Source organism: Electrophorus electricus, chromosome 2 (genome assembly GCF_041902795.1).
Source record: "Electrophorus electricus isolate QZ-2024a chromosome 2, ASM4190279v1, whole genome shotgun sequence".
NCBI classification, from domain to species: domain Eukaryota; kingdom Metazoa; phylum Chordata; class Actinopteri; order Gymnotiformes; family Gymnotidae; genus Electrophorus; species Electrophorus electricus.
Window position 1 is genome coordinate 11,435,257 of NC_137498.1, and position 14,574 is coordinate 11,449,830.

Genomic DNA, 14,574 nt, shown 5'->3' on the forward strand with positions numbered 1-14,574 from the left:
ATTTCAGATGGCTGGGTGCTGCTGCTCTCTGCTGATCCCAGATATAAATACCTTTGTGTAAATTTATATATGAGGATGACAACACCTGTAGAGAGAAGGTAACACTCACCATCAGCAGCGTGGAGCACAAGGAGCAGATAAACACACACCTGCATTCTTACTGAGTTACATACATACACACACACACACACACACACACACACACACACACACACACACACACACACACACACACACAGCAGGGCTGCTGCTACACACCATACACAAACTCTTCAAAACTACAGACTAGTGAATGACCTGACAGTTACACTTACAGTGGAGAGGAAGTGTATTCAAATGAAGACATTCTGATGACTCTCTAACTCCAACACACAAACACACAAACTTGTTCAAGTCAGTGGGTACAGCTGATCAGATGTGTGTGGCAGGTCTGTTAAACAGGTGTGTAGGTCTGTAGCTGGTCTGTTGAGTTCTCTTGGTTTTCTTCTCTACTGCAGACTAGCTGTTCCATCTCCACCAGCAGTGTTATAGTGAACTCTGCTCATTTCTGACACTGAAGCAGGTCACATGAACAAGAACAACTCAGTTCATTCAGGATCTGACTCACACATGGTAAAATGGATGTTAATGGACACAATGAGAAAACAATCTGATTATAACAGCTTGCTAATGAGATTTTTACCTTTGTTTCTCTTGGTGTAATAAACCACAGCCACGATAATGTGGAGGAAGATCACAGTGACCAAAGCAAAGGGGATGTAGGGCAGAGTCTGAGGAGAGACTGTAACAACACAACAAACACTGACCCCAGTCTTACACAGCAGCAGAATACATTTATTTAACGCAGCTGTGAACTGTTTCCTCTTCCAAACACTCCCTCTTAATCTAAATCTTAAACTAAACTAAATGTCATTTACTACTATTATTATTATTATTAGTTTAATTCATCATGTGCTTTTGTTTGTTTGTTTAAGATGTATTCCCAAACTCTTTGTGTTGGCTCTATGACCCTGCAATGTGACTATGACTCTGATTATGGATTTGCCCTTAATATATTTCGCTCTTTTCAACTCATGCATCCGCCTCGTGATCGCTCCACGTTACACACTGTATGGATAGTGTCATAGTCAGGACACATGACTCTTAAGAAAAATGCCATTTTCAGGTAAAATATGTCTTTGGCAACTGGGAGCACATGTAGTACTAGGTGAAATGAGTCAAAAACAGGTCATTTCTGTTATTGTGGGTGTAGCCTAGTTTTATGCTGGGAATTTGTCAGGATGCATCATAGTCAGGACGCAGGATTTTTGACTCATGCAAATTTATGAAAAATACAAATTTGAAGTAAAATATGGGTATTTGGACAACTGGGAGCATATCTTGTACAAGGTTATAAGTCAGAAACAGTGGATTTCTGTCATTTTGCAATTTTCTTAAAGTATTGTGAAGTAAAACATTTTACATCAAAATTATATTTTTCATAAATGTTGACATGTCCTGACTATGACAATATCAAAGTGCCAGTGCAGAACAGTATTTCCCCAACCACTGTAGATTGAGGTTTCAGTTCACACGGTTCCTACTTACTGTTTGTGGATGGTCATAGTTAGGACGCATGACTCTTTAAGAAAAATGTCATCATGAGGTAAAATAGATAAAATAGTTCTTTGGACAACTGAACACATCTAATGCTAAGCAATGAATCAAAAACAGGACATTTCTGTCACTTTGGGTGTATAAGATGTAGTGTGGCTGGGAAACAATTTTACACTGGCAGTTTATTGATACTGTCATAGTCCACCTATGCACTTTAGAAATAACATGAAAGACAAAATGAGGGTCAGTGACATTATGGATTGTTTCCAGAAGATTAAGTCATGATTTAAATCCCAGTCAAGTATTTTTAAAGTACAAGAGCACTTTAACCACAAATACACCCCTATAAAAATGGATGAAATGTATATTTACCCTGGATTTGTTTTAGCTGTGCTTTTGCAAACAAACACCTACCAAGCCACATCAGTGAGAAAACACTACTCCAGTGATCTGTAGCATTCATCCTATCTCCAGTATAATAGCCTTTGATAGTCTAAGAGTGCTCTATAGGTGTAACTGGTGCTACAGGTATAATGTAACATTATACAAATGTTATGTGTGTTTGTGTGCGTGTTAGTGTTTGTGTATTTACACAGCATGCATTTTAATTGCTTTTTAAGATATTAAGAGAGCATGTTGATGCAGTAAATGCATGTTACCATCAGTCTTTGCACTGTCAGTAGTGGAAGCGTTAGCTGGAGCCATTGCACTTGTTTTGCCATAAGACCTTGATGTAAATTCTGTTGTTGAGATTCCTGGAGAGGAACATGTGTTTGTTAGCATAAGATGGTGTACTGCTTTAGTACTACTTGTGTTTGCAAGTTTGGCTACAGTACTGACCCATTATAAATGTGTATAGGAACATTCAGGGTGGTTTACATTCGTGACACTAGTAGTACAAGACCACTTTAACCACAAATACACCCCTATAAAAATGGATGAAATGTATATTTACCCTGGACTTGTTTTAGCTGTGCTTTTGCAAACAAACACCTAGCAAGCCATATCAGTGAGAAAACACTACTCCAGTGAACTGTAGCATTCATCCTATCTCCAGTATAATAGCCTTTGATAGTCTAAGAGTGCTCTATAGGTGTAACAGGTGCTACAGGTATAATGTAACACTAGTTTGCTAAAGTTCAGTTTATTTGTGAGTTATCAATGCACAAAGAATACGGAGTGAGTCTGATGTATAGTTCTTCATATTCCTTATGTATACAATTGTAATCTCGCTCATCTTCTTCAGTCAGATGTGATATGATTAGAGAGAGATTTCCTGGAGAGTGAACAGCACCCAGCTGAACTCTGTTTCTGTACTCTTCACTCTCACTGGAGATCACTTCCCATGTTTTACTGTTTGGGCTGTATTTCTTCCAGGTGAAATGTGCAGGTTTGGCGTGTAGGTCTGTGCAGCTGCAGGGTAGCAGTACTGAGTCTCCTGTGTGTGCAGTGATGTGTTTTGTCTCCCTGTTGTTTTTTAATTGCTCAATTTAATACTGATTTAATACTGATTTCAACCTGTACAAACACACTCTAATGTGAGACTCCACCACATTTGCTTGTTAGATTAATAAATATTTACTTTAATATTATATGATTTGTAGCATTGTTCTAATGACATTGACTATCCTTATAACAATGATAGTTATAAGGTGTAACTGAGCAAATTGGTTGCTCCATTTAGGTAACAATTTGAGCTTTGTTTGTTTGTTATTAAGTACCAATGTAACAATTTTTTAATATTTCATCAAAATCTACATTTCACATTTACTAACATGTTTCTTAAGAGTGGTCTTCATAAGTCCTTCATAAGAGACGCCGCCCGTCCTGATCCCGATCCTGTTCCCGGCGTGAGAGACGCCGACCATCTTGATCCCGAGCCTGTTCCCGGCGTGAGAGACACCGCCCATCTTGATCCCGAGCCTATTCCCGGCGGAAGAGATGACTCCGTCAGCTCAGTTCCCGTTTCTGTCCCTGGTGCGAGAGATGCCGCCCATCTCGTTCCTGGCCTAGTGGTGTCCGCCTGGCCTGTTCTCGCCGCTGAAGAGGTCTCTCAACCTGTTCCTGTGTCCTGTGTTAAGTCAGTGCCTGTAGGTGCACCCCCGGACCTCGCTGCAGTGCCACTGACTGGCGCAGCCGTGCCTCCGGACCCGACGCTGCTGAACACCGCAGCCACACCTCCGGACATGCCCCTGGTCCCGCCGCTGGCCGCCGCAGTCATGCCCGCAGACCCGCCGGTGATTGCTGCGCCCCTGGACCCGCCACTAACTGGCACAGCCATGCCTCTGGACCCGCTGCCGCTGACCGGCGCAGCCACACCTCCGGATCCGCCGCTGCCGACCGCCTTAGCTGCGTCTCCGGACCTCCCTGCAATGCTGCTTACAGGCACAGCTGCCCTCAGGCCTGCCACCGCTGAACATCACATCACTGGACCCGTCTGTTCATAGAATGGAGGAGGCCACTCCACAAGTCCCAGTGCCATGTGCCAGGCCGGTCCCCAGGGTCGCTCCTCGAGACTCCCCTGTGGCCCCTGTAGCTGCAATAGGTGTGCCTCTATTTGGGACTCCCTCAGTCATACCTCGTGGTGAGCCAGTAACTCTTGAGGTCCCTCTGTCGACCTCCTGGACCCATACTAACTCCTTGTTTATGCTGGGTGTCGCTCCTCGGCTCCCTAAGGCTGCTGTGCCAGCACCCATTAATGTCTGGGTGCTTCAGTGTCTCCAGTTCCTGTGTTGCCTAATCCTGTTCCTGGTTTCGTCTATGTTCCTGTTCATGTATCCATGCCTGTTTGTGTATCGGTACTTAAACCTGTTGCCCTACCTCGTGGACTCAGCATACCCCTGCCTGTCCCTGTCTCTGTAACCATGCCCATTATAAATGTTGCTCCTGTTCCTATGTCTGTAGTGGTTAATATAATCTCATCTGTCATTACTTCTGCCCCTGCCCCCGTTCCCGTAACCATGCCAAAGTCCGGCGTTGCTCACCTTTCCTCGTCTCTGTACCCGTCCCCTGTCCCGGCCATGTTTCAGATCCCACTCCTTTTCCCATTGTGTTTCAGTCCCTCAGTCGGTCCCTGCCCCTGTGCCTGTCGGTGACATAACCCCTGGTCTCGTACCTGCTCCTGGACCCATCTTGGCTTCTTTACTTGCTCCTGGTACCCTGGATTCTGTGTCGGCTTTTGAGTCTCCTGTTCCTTTGTCTTGTCTGGTTCCTGTCCCTGCTCCTTATCTGGCCTGTTCTGTTCCTGTTAGTGTCCCTTGTCCTGCTGTTCCAACTCCTGGTTTGGGGGGGTGGGGGGTACTGTCACATCCACAAATCTGAGCATACCCCGTTGTGAAGGCAACCAAATCACTTCTGGGTTTTCATTCGTCTCCATGGTTCCCTGTCTCCTCCCCTTTCATGCCAGCTGTTCCTGGTTTGTCCCTGATTGTAGTGTTATAAAAACCCCATCCCTACGTATTTTGTTTGTCGGTCATTGTCTTTGTCTTAGAGTGGCTTTCATGGTTTCTGGTCAGTTCTTGTTTGGTCGCTATCATTGCATTTCTAGTCCGATCTCGTTTGTTCTCTGTTTGTTTACCCTTGCTGCATGTTGCTTTCCTTGTTTAGTTCTGTATCTTCGTCGTCAATATTGTTTGTGCATCTTATGTAGCCCGGTTCTGTGTTGTTCCCGTTTGTCTGTCTTTATGCTCATTGTTATGTTCCATTATTGTTGTTCTCCGTTAGTCTTCCCTTAATGTTTTATTCTCTTGTTGCTCATTTCTCGCCCTCACCCTGTTATCAGATTATTCTTCTGTTAGCCTGTTTGTTCTTCATTCTATAATGTGTTGTTAGTCTGTGTCGATTATTAAACTTATTATTTATTTATTCTATTCAATCAGTTTGGTTCGTTATGGCGTCGTCACTTCGCACGTGTGTTCGCTCTCCACCCCTCCCGCGTTACAATTAGTTGTTGCTTACCAAGTGAGGGGTGACATCTTAGAACAGGCCAGACGCTTGCGGACAGCCGAGACTTATTTGTAGCGAAATAAGCAACAGTTGTAAAGTGAAACAGGCGAGAGTAATGGCCAGATATACACACACCAGGGAATTGCTCAGTACACGCGATAGAACAGCGATAATACTTGGCGGGGAATGAACGGAACCAGAGAGAATAAATAGCGTAGCAAAGATGAGACACAGGTGACACTAGTAAACTGGTGATGAGGATCTGGTGAGGTTGTGCCGGGGAAGACGGGAGTTGCAATCACGGACTGAGGGCAGTTGCGGGACGTGAGGTTACTAGGAAAACTGAGCAGATGTGAACACCTCAAACCAAGTAGTACCTTCCTGTTCTTGGCACTGTCGAGAGAGGCTGAAATGAAAACTCCCATATGACTCTGTTATAAATGAACGCTTTGACAATGATTGTTACGACACTGCATTCAAAGTGTTCTGGCCTGGTCTATAAGTAAGGTGTTTTATTTTGTTACTAATAAAATGTTGGTTGATCTCTAATGCCACACCATTCTATCAGTCAAAGAAAGATCAGACAAATATGTATAACTCTGTGACAGAGCATCAGTATGGAAGCACTAGAATTCTTTATATCAAGCCAAGTGCCACATACAACACATGCTACTGATCACATTCTTGAAGTGCTCGGCTTTGTTCAGTTTTCCACCTCATCTCATTGAGTATGTCTGTGTTTAGTGAGGGGTTTGGTGTTGTCTATACAGGCAAAGGTCTGAGTAGGAACCATTCTAACAGAAAAGGAAATTTATAGATGATCCAGTTAGATTCCCATTCTAATTAGATTCACATTCCCATCGTTTTGAAGACTTAAGCATCTGTCACATCTAACTGGCACATCACTCCTTTTTTGCCTGAGTGGAGCAAAATCTGGTGTTTATGGGCAGTCTTGATATTGTTTAATTTTGGAGGTAACGTAGTATTACAGAAATCAACTAACACTCTGACTTGTTAGTCTGGTTTTTGTGACTTTGTGTTAACGGATGAGAAAAAAATAAATAGTAAAATGATTGCGGCTATTTTTTCCTTTCAGAAAGAAGCAAGTACAGCACCATTCTCTGGTTTTATATTAGCTCTCACTTCCAAACTGCATTAATTAGAAGGTTTCAGCTAGATGAACTCGGCACGAACACTGATCTTTAATATAGATATATAGGCCTCCATTATAGATCATTGGGCGTGAAGCGAAATTACTCGCTACCAGAAGCGAATTCCCGCGTCGTCTCCCATCACCGGGCAGATTTTACTCGCGTTTGGTGTGAACGACAATTTATACTGTAGATTTTTTTTTTTCTTGTGTAAACCAAATCCTGTGGTCATCTCTGGTCTCTTGCAGAGATATTGTTATTAAAAGTACATAACACACCTAACAGCTCCGAATGTGCCCGCACACACAAACTGCATAATACACACAGGTAAGAGATACAGATCGCAAAATTAATGAAATATTGAATTACTTGGGTGAAATTCATAAGACAAATATTCACAAGTTTATGTTAATTTGTTACATTTACAGGAAACTGGTGTCAGCAGTTTATAAAAAATAGCTGGTTCTTCACTCTAGTTAGGTAGTAGTTTTATATTATATAATACTACCTAAAGAGCCGAGTTTCATATAAGATCAAGGCAACAAAGGGTTAATTAACATACTACAAGCCTGTTAGATACACATTACACTAGGACAGATATTATAATGAAACTATACACATGATATAAATAACAAAAATATGGCACAGGAAATACTATCTAAATGTTTCTAGAGAGAGAAACAGCGAGAGACAGAGCGAGAGAGCCCAAGAGAGAGGTTTCCCCTAATGTACCACCTCAGGCCACGAGCTCTCCTCCAACACTATGACCTCCAACCCAGCATTAATTCCCCATGGTTTAGAATTTCTTTAGCCTTATCTTGATTGACCAAGAGCAGAGTTTGTCCATTACTGACCAATCAGTGGCCACATACAAGCAGCTTTCCCACCATAGGACAACCACGACAAACCCATAGCTCCTAGAGCAGTGATTTACAGTCCTGAATAACAATTGATTAATGTTACTCAGATCATTTCAATTTGCTTTTGTGAGTGGTAGCTCAGTGGTTAAAGTACATAATTTTTAATCTAAAGGTTGCTGGTTCAAGCCCCACCATTGTTGGCCTGCTGAACAAGGCCCTTAACCCTCAATTGCTCAAGTTATACTCAGTCATAATTGCTTTGGATAAAACCATTAGGTAAATTTAAGTTTAATTGTCTAAATGTTTATTCCAATTGTAATCAGTTTCTGTTTCTAATGTTTGATTATTCATGATCACATATGTAATTTTTACATTAGGCTACTTATGTTTATCACAGTAAAGGATCCATTACTGCCTCTTGCATTGTGATTTTAACACTGCCAGAATGCAATGTAGACAGAATAGGTGGGTTACATAAAGTATCCAGTCTCTGCACCGCACATTTAGTAGGTTAAACCCAAAGTTAGGCTGACTGAATGGTAAAGCCTTAAGAAAGCAGGATATATTATGACTAAGGAACCTAGTCACACATTTTCTCATAACACATGCTAGATTTTGCATAACACATGCTAAATTGTAATTACAGGCATAATTTGGAATCAGATACATTTTGTAGTTTTATGTGCATGAAACCTTTGTCTGCACCTCTGCCTTTGGTTGTAGGTAAGTGGGACAGGGGTAAATAATTACAGTAACAGAAGCTGCAAATATGTCACTTGTAATGTCAAGCTGACATCAACATTGACTAAATCAACTTTTGACTCTTTGTTTACGCCCATTTGCAACTTGTCATAGCTAAGGCTTCCTTCTTATTTTAGATGTTTTAAATCAAAAATCTAAAATAAGAACACATTAGTGATTTTGATCCAGCTGGTCCACCTACATTAATGATCTGCATACTGCAGTTTTCAGAACGATAATGTAACGTGGAGGCAGACAGGACTTGATGCACATGTGTAAACAAAAGTTCTTCATTTCCAAAACTGGTAGACACAATGTCAGAAGTAACAAAATGATGCAAACTAAACACTGACTAAACAGAACACCAAAAAAGGGAGAGGAACGATAAAGGAACTGTGCAGAAACAATAAAATTGTGATGGAATGTTTGATACATCGAAGCTCGTATCACACAGTGTACTGAAGCTTGAATCAGTTACTATTACCACTAAAGTTACTGTTACCACTAATATTACCACTAAAGTTATTGTTACCACTAATATTAACACTAAAGTTACTAATAACACGTGACTAATGATGTTTGAAGCTTCAAATGTCACCGAACCACAGGATGAGGGTGAGACTGTTTCATAAGTTTGGCACTGTCGTATAATGTATCTTTTTACTAAAAAATTGGAAATGTGCAAATTATAGAAGCCAAAAGGGAGAGTAAACGTTTCATAACGTCACCCTGTTGTCTGACAGTATAGTTTTGTATCAAGTTTTCACATAAAAAGGGAAACAATGATTTTAAACAAATTATTGCAGAATTTAATTACTAAACATCATTACTAATCATCCTTTTTTTTTTAATGACATATGAAGGCGGTGGAGTGTTGTATTGTTTATAATGCTGCTCAGTTTTGAATCTATAGCTGCTATAATTTCTGAAAACCACCAGGTGTCGCTGTTTTGTCACCAGCTTTCAATGCTCCAAAGCCTCGAATCCTTTAGCAGTACAATAAGGAAGAACCTCAAACGCTTCACAGGACTTCGTCTGCACATCATTACCAAGAAGGAAGTTAAACAGTAAACACTAGAATAACGAGCAAGCTAATAACGTTACCAAACAACAATAAACTCACGGGAGGATGAGAGAGCGCACATTCAAAGACCCACAGCCAAGATGCTAAAACAAGGGATATTTATACAAAGATTAACGAATGCAAACTAGACAAAGATGAAAACAGTGACAGAAAAAACAAACGAGGGGTCGGAACAGAAAAACCAAAAGAAGCACCGGACACGAGCGAACAGAACCAGGAAGAACACCTAAACAAAGCACGCGGGAAAGCATCTCCATGGGAACCGCGACGTCAGGGAGGAGGTGATGGTGAAAGATGAGCTGAAACCTGCCTAGGTGACGATTTACAGGCCATGTGTGTTAAAACCTGAGACATTCTTACTTGAAATGCACAAGATATTTGTTACAATTAAAGGAGTATTTGACCATCACTGAACTAAACGTTACTGGTAATGTGCACAGATGACAGCACAACAACAAATATGACAGCAGAAAGTCTACACGTAACTCAGACAACCAAGACTTTGCTAGTGTGGATACCTAAGAAAACCTTAAAGCTGGATTTATCATTTGCAGTTGGATTTGGATCAAATACAGTGTTTTACCTTTAATGGTGAGTCTGATGGCTTTATAGTTCCACTGGTTAAGATAACACCTGTAGACTCCCTCATCCTCTTCAGTCAGGTGTGATATGAGTAGAGAGAGATTTCCTGGAGAGTGAGCAGTACCCATCTGAACTCTGTTTCTGTACTGTTCACTCTCACTGGTGATCACGTCCCATATTGGTCTTCTTGCCTTGTATTTCTGCCATTTGAAACTCTCAGGTTTGGCGTGTGGGTCAGTACAGGAGCAGGGCAGCAGTACTGAGTCTCCTGTGTATGCAGTGATGTAGTCTGTCTTCAGATTCCTTACCAACATGCAGCCTGCAGAAACACACAGGATAAAGGCCTTCACTATTAAACATGGCTGCACATGTACATGTAAAATGGCTATTATTACATATGACATAATTAATTATTATTATATATGACATACTTAACTATTATATATGACATACTTAATTGCTCCAGGTCCAGCCACCTGATGGTACTGATGGTACCAGCCAACTGAAGATGGTACTGGAAATCACTAAGAGATTTCCCAATAGATGTTGGTATGATGGATGCATGACCATCAAGTTATAAGATGTAAATGTCTGATTATACTGATTATAGATTGTCTTTGCCTCCCTCTAACTCACTCTGTCTCTCTCCCTCCCTCCTTCCTTCTCTCCCTCTCCCTTCCCACTAAAGTTACTAATAACATGTGACTAATCTTGTTTGAAGCTTCAAACATCACAGATCACAGGATGAGGGTGAGACTGTTTCATAAGTTTGGCACTGTCCTATAACTTGGAAGCTTTATCTTTTTGCTAAAAAATTGGAAATGTGCAAATTATAGAACCCAAAAGGGAGGGTAAATGTTTCATTACATCAGCCTGTTGTCTCCCAGTACAGTTTTGTATTATGTTTTCACATAAAAGGGGAAACAATAATTTTAAACTAATTATTGTAGAATTTAATTACTAAACATCATTACTGATCATCATTTTTTTTTAATGAAATATGAAGGCGGTGGACTGTTGTATTGTTTATAGTGCTGCGCAGTTTTGAATCTATGCCTGCTATAATTTCTGAGAACCACCAGGTGTCGCTGTTTTGTCACCAGCTTTCAATGCTCCAATGCTTCGAATCCTTTAGCAGTACAATAAGGAAGAACCTCAAACGCTTCACAGGACTTCGTCTGCACATCATTTCCAAAAAGAAAGTAAAAACACACCTGTAGATAAAAACACAGCTGCATTCCACAACACACCACACACAGCTACAGCAGTAACGCTGCTACACATCTTATACACTCTACAAAACTACAGTGTATTGAACACTGAAAACTGTAGCCCAGACTACAGTTTGTCTGTGGGAATCACCACACAACTATGACCTGGAACTCTACAACTCTCTCAGTAGAACTCCACTGAAATTCACCACCCACTAATGTCCACTCATTAGAGGGGAAGTGTGTTCAAGTGCAAAATAAATTATTCCTCCACTTCTTTCTCTCTCACATACAGACTAAATCTAACAGTGAAACAGTGTCTTTCTAGTGTCATCACTTCCTCCTGAGCTTCCCAGTGTTCAGTCCCCATCCTCAGTAAAGTGATCCTGCAGTAAGAAGTAGTGCTACACAGTGATCCCCCTCAGCACTGTTTGGTCACATCATTTCACTCCTGCACTTAGTGATCAGAGGACCAAACTGAATGTGTAGCTTAGCAAATATTAGACAGATCAGACAGGAAGAGCTCTAGACTACATGCTGATCAAAATAAACATTGATCATTTAACCAGGTAAACATGAGGATGGTCTGATAACATTCATATTATTCATAAAGTACAGGTGGAATGCAGCAGTCCATGATCATGTTGTAGTTTGTCATACTATTAAGAAAAAACTACTTAAGAGAAGCTGTGAAATCCACCCACTGACATAGAACCACTAAAGGAGTCACCAAAGTAAAGACCACTTTGGCTGTAGATAGTACAATGTCATCACAACCCAACAGTTATCACAGGAAGTAGAAACATTTTTTCTCACATTTTCTCTTTGTTACTTTGTTCTTTTTGTTGTTAAAGCTGTCAAAAGCTGGTTAACAACTGTTTGCTAAATGCTGAATATCTTTAACATAACTAACTGAGTCTGTAGGCTAGTGTGCACTGCACTGTAACAACAACAACAACAACAACAACAAAATAAAATAAAAACTGTAAAAAGACAAAACCCCCAGCATGGACTGTCTAAGCCTCCTGACCAATTGATGAACAAATGAGGAATAAATAACACAAAACAGAAATAAACAAGTGAGTACATTTCACACGTAGCACCCAGTGCACCCAGATTAGCGATACATATGTGAGGAGGAAGCGGTGCATGCTGGGAATTCTCACATCTGTAAACTGGTAGCTATGACTATGGTGACATCAGAATGACTTGGGACTAAATAAGAAAACAGTCTTTAAACTGGAGTCACTTGAGTGAATTTATGCTGCCAGAGTCAGTTAGTGATTGACTGATTAAACCATGAGGTTCAGAGCTGAATCTTTGTCACTGATGAGGATTTGGAGACTGTTTTACAGTCTTCATGGGTGAGTGAAAGAAGTAAACATGCCAATCACGCACCACTCAGAGGAACAGCACAGCAGATTTTTAAGCTCACGAACCCAAAAAGGAAGCATGCGCATATGCATGTCTGTGTGTGTGTTATTTATGTATTGCTCAAGTGCACCAAGTTTAGCAACACATATGTGAGGAGGAAGAGGTGCATACTGGGAAACTGTACTGTACTTTATGGTTTAGTTTTTTCTTATTTGTTCATTTTTTATTTGTAAATTTTTCTAAACCTCTAAGATAAGAGGAAGAACATAGGAGAACTTGAAGCCCAAACACCCAACAAGAAAAGAGAGAGAGAGATAGAGAGTGTGTGTGTGTGTGTGAGAGTGAGAGAGAGAGAGAGAGAGAGAGAGAGAGCAGGGAACGAAGGTATCCCTTTGAATGTACATTTACTGTGTGTGTAAAATTGTCTTTCTCCAAGTCCTTCAGATGTGGGTCTGGCCATCCTGCAGCAGCTGTGCATGTTTGTTTGTGTGTGTGTATACGTGTCTGTGTGTGTGCGTGAGAGAGAGAGAGTGTTAGTTATTTAGTTATGTATTGTTAAATTGTTAAAAAGTGCTCCAAGTTTGGTAGGAGGAAGAGGTGCTTGCTGGGAAACTGTACTGTTTTTGTGATATTACAGTTTTTTGCAAGACACAAAAACGGGGACATGTGACACAATAATTAAAACCACTAACTCATGTAGCCCATCTCCTGACCTTTTATACTAAACCAAAAGCACCTTCTCTGATTTACACTCTTTTTGTATTCCTAAAACACATTTTTTTCAATAAGTTAAACACAATTCTCTATATTGGACACATCATTCAACAGAAATACCTGTTTCTTATGGAAAACCCTCAAATACAAATGATGCATCCATTTCTCAATTAACCAAACCCAGTACTCATAGGTGAAGACAATTATGACTAATTTGTACATGGAGCACTATACTATTTGTAGAGCCTGAGCACTATAAAGAGGCCACAGGCTCGATGTCTTGGTTGGATATCAATGGAGGTCAGCATTGGAGAGCGAGGATGAGGGTGAGGGAGAGCAACCATCATGGATGAGATCTGGGCCACTTTGGTTGACCATGTGGTTAAGCATGGGTTGTGTTTCAGAAAAGCTGAGCAGGGGTCCAGCCTAATCTGAGTCACTACACTGTACAAAGTGTCAGGAAGTACTATAGTAAGTGTCCCTGAGCAACATGGGGGTAAACCTTATAAACAGGCTAAAATAAACAAACAAACACTGTCTTCACATTGGGAGACAGCTGTCTGGCTAGCAGTCAAACAAGTCAGTACTACTCTATATTACCATGGAGACCAGAGGAGGGGCAGACCTCCTGATTGAAATGGATTTATTCAGTACCAGTCCAGCTCTTTAACCTGCAGGTAGTGACCTCTGCCCCTCCTCTGGTCTCCACGGTAATATAGAGTAGTACTGACTTGTTTGACTGCTAGCTCAATAAGGGATATGATGGGCATGTCAAAATTCATGAGATCAGAATCCTCTGTAGTCTCTCCCCCAAACCCACCCACACTCGGGAAAACACACAGAAGCACCAAACACATACATCATACACCACATGTAAAGGACTGTACCACATATACAATCAACTACAATGAGGTGTGACCTCTGTCACAGGCAGCTGGATACAGAAGTGGGTAGTGGACAAGAGCTGCATCATACACAGAATGAACAAGTGAGGAATAAATAACACAAACAGAAATAAACAAGTGAGCACATTTCACATACCACACCATAATAAAAAACGTTTTTTTATAAATGTACAGATTTATAGAGCAAAATTATCCTTTTAAGAGTCACATTACTCATGTACTCTTCCTGTTTCTCAATTCCATCAGTCTTAGTAATGTCCCTACAATTCCTACCTTATGCTGGTCTGAAGTAACTAATTAGCAATTAGCAAGTAATTAGCAGCGGTTCCTCTCTACCGGACCGAACCACAGCGCAGATTTCAGTGGCACTTAACGGGTCAGGTCGGCGAAGAAGCAAATTTACTTTATTCT

General features: G+C 40.9%; 1 long non-coding RNA gene across 1 annotated transcript; it reads right to left on the bottom strand.

Moving 5' to 3' along the window:
- Positions 1 to 278: 278 nt before the first annotated feature.
- LOC145660209 (uncharacterized) lies at positions 279 to 2,347 on the bottom strand. Its single transcript, XR_014126405.1, has 3 exons — positions 2,256 to 2,347; positions 683 to 781; positions 279 to 553 (listed from the first exon to the last, which is right to left on the bottom strand). It is a non-coding gene; the product is annotated as an uncharacterized LOC145660209 (long non-coding RNA).
- Between the last annotated feature and the right edge of the window lie 12,227 nt (positions 2,348 to 14,574).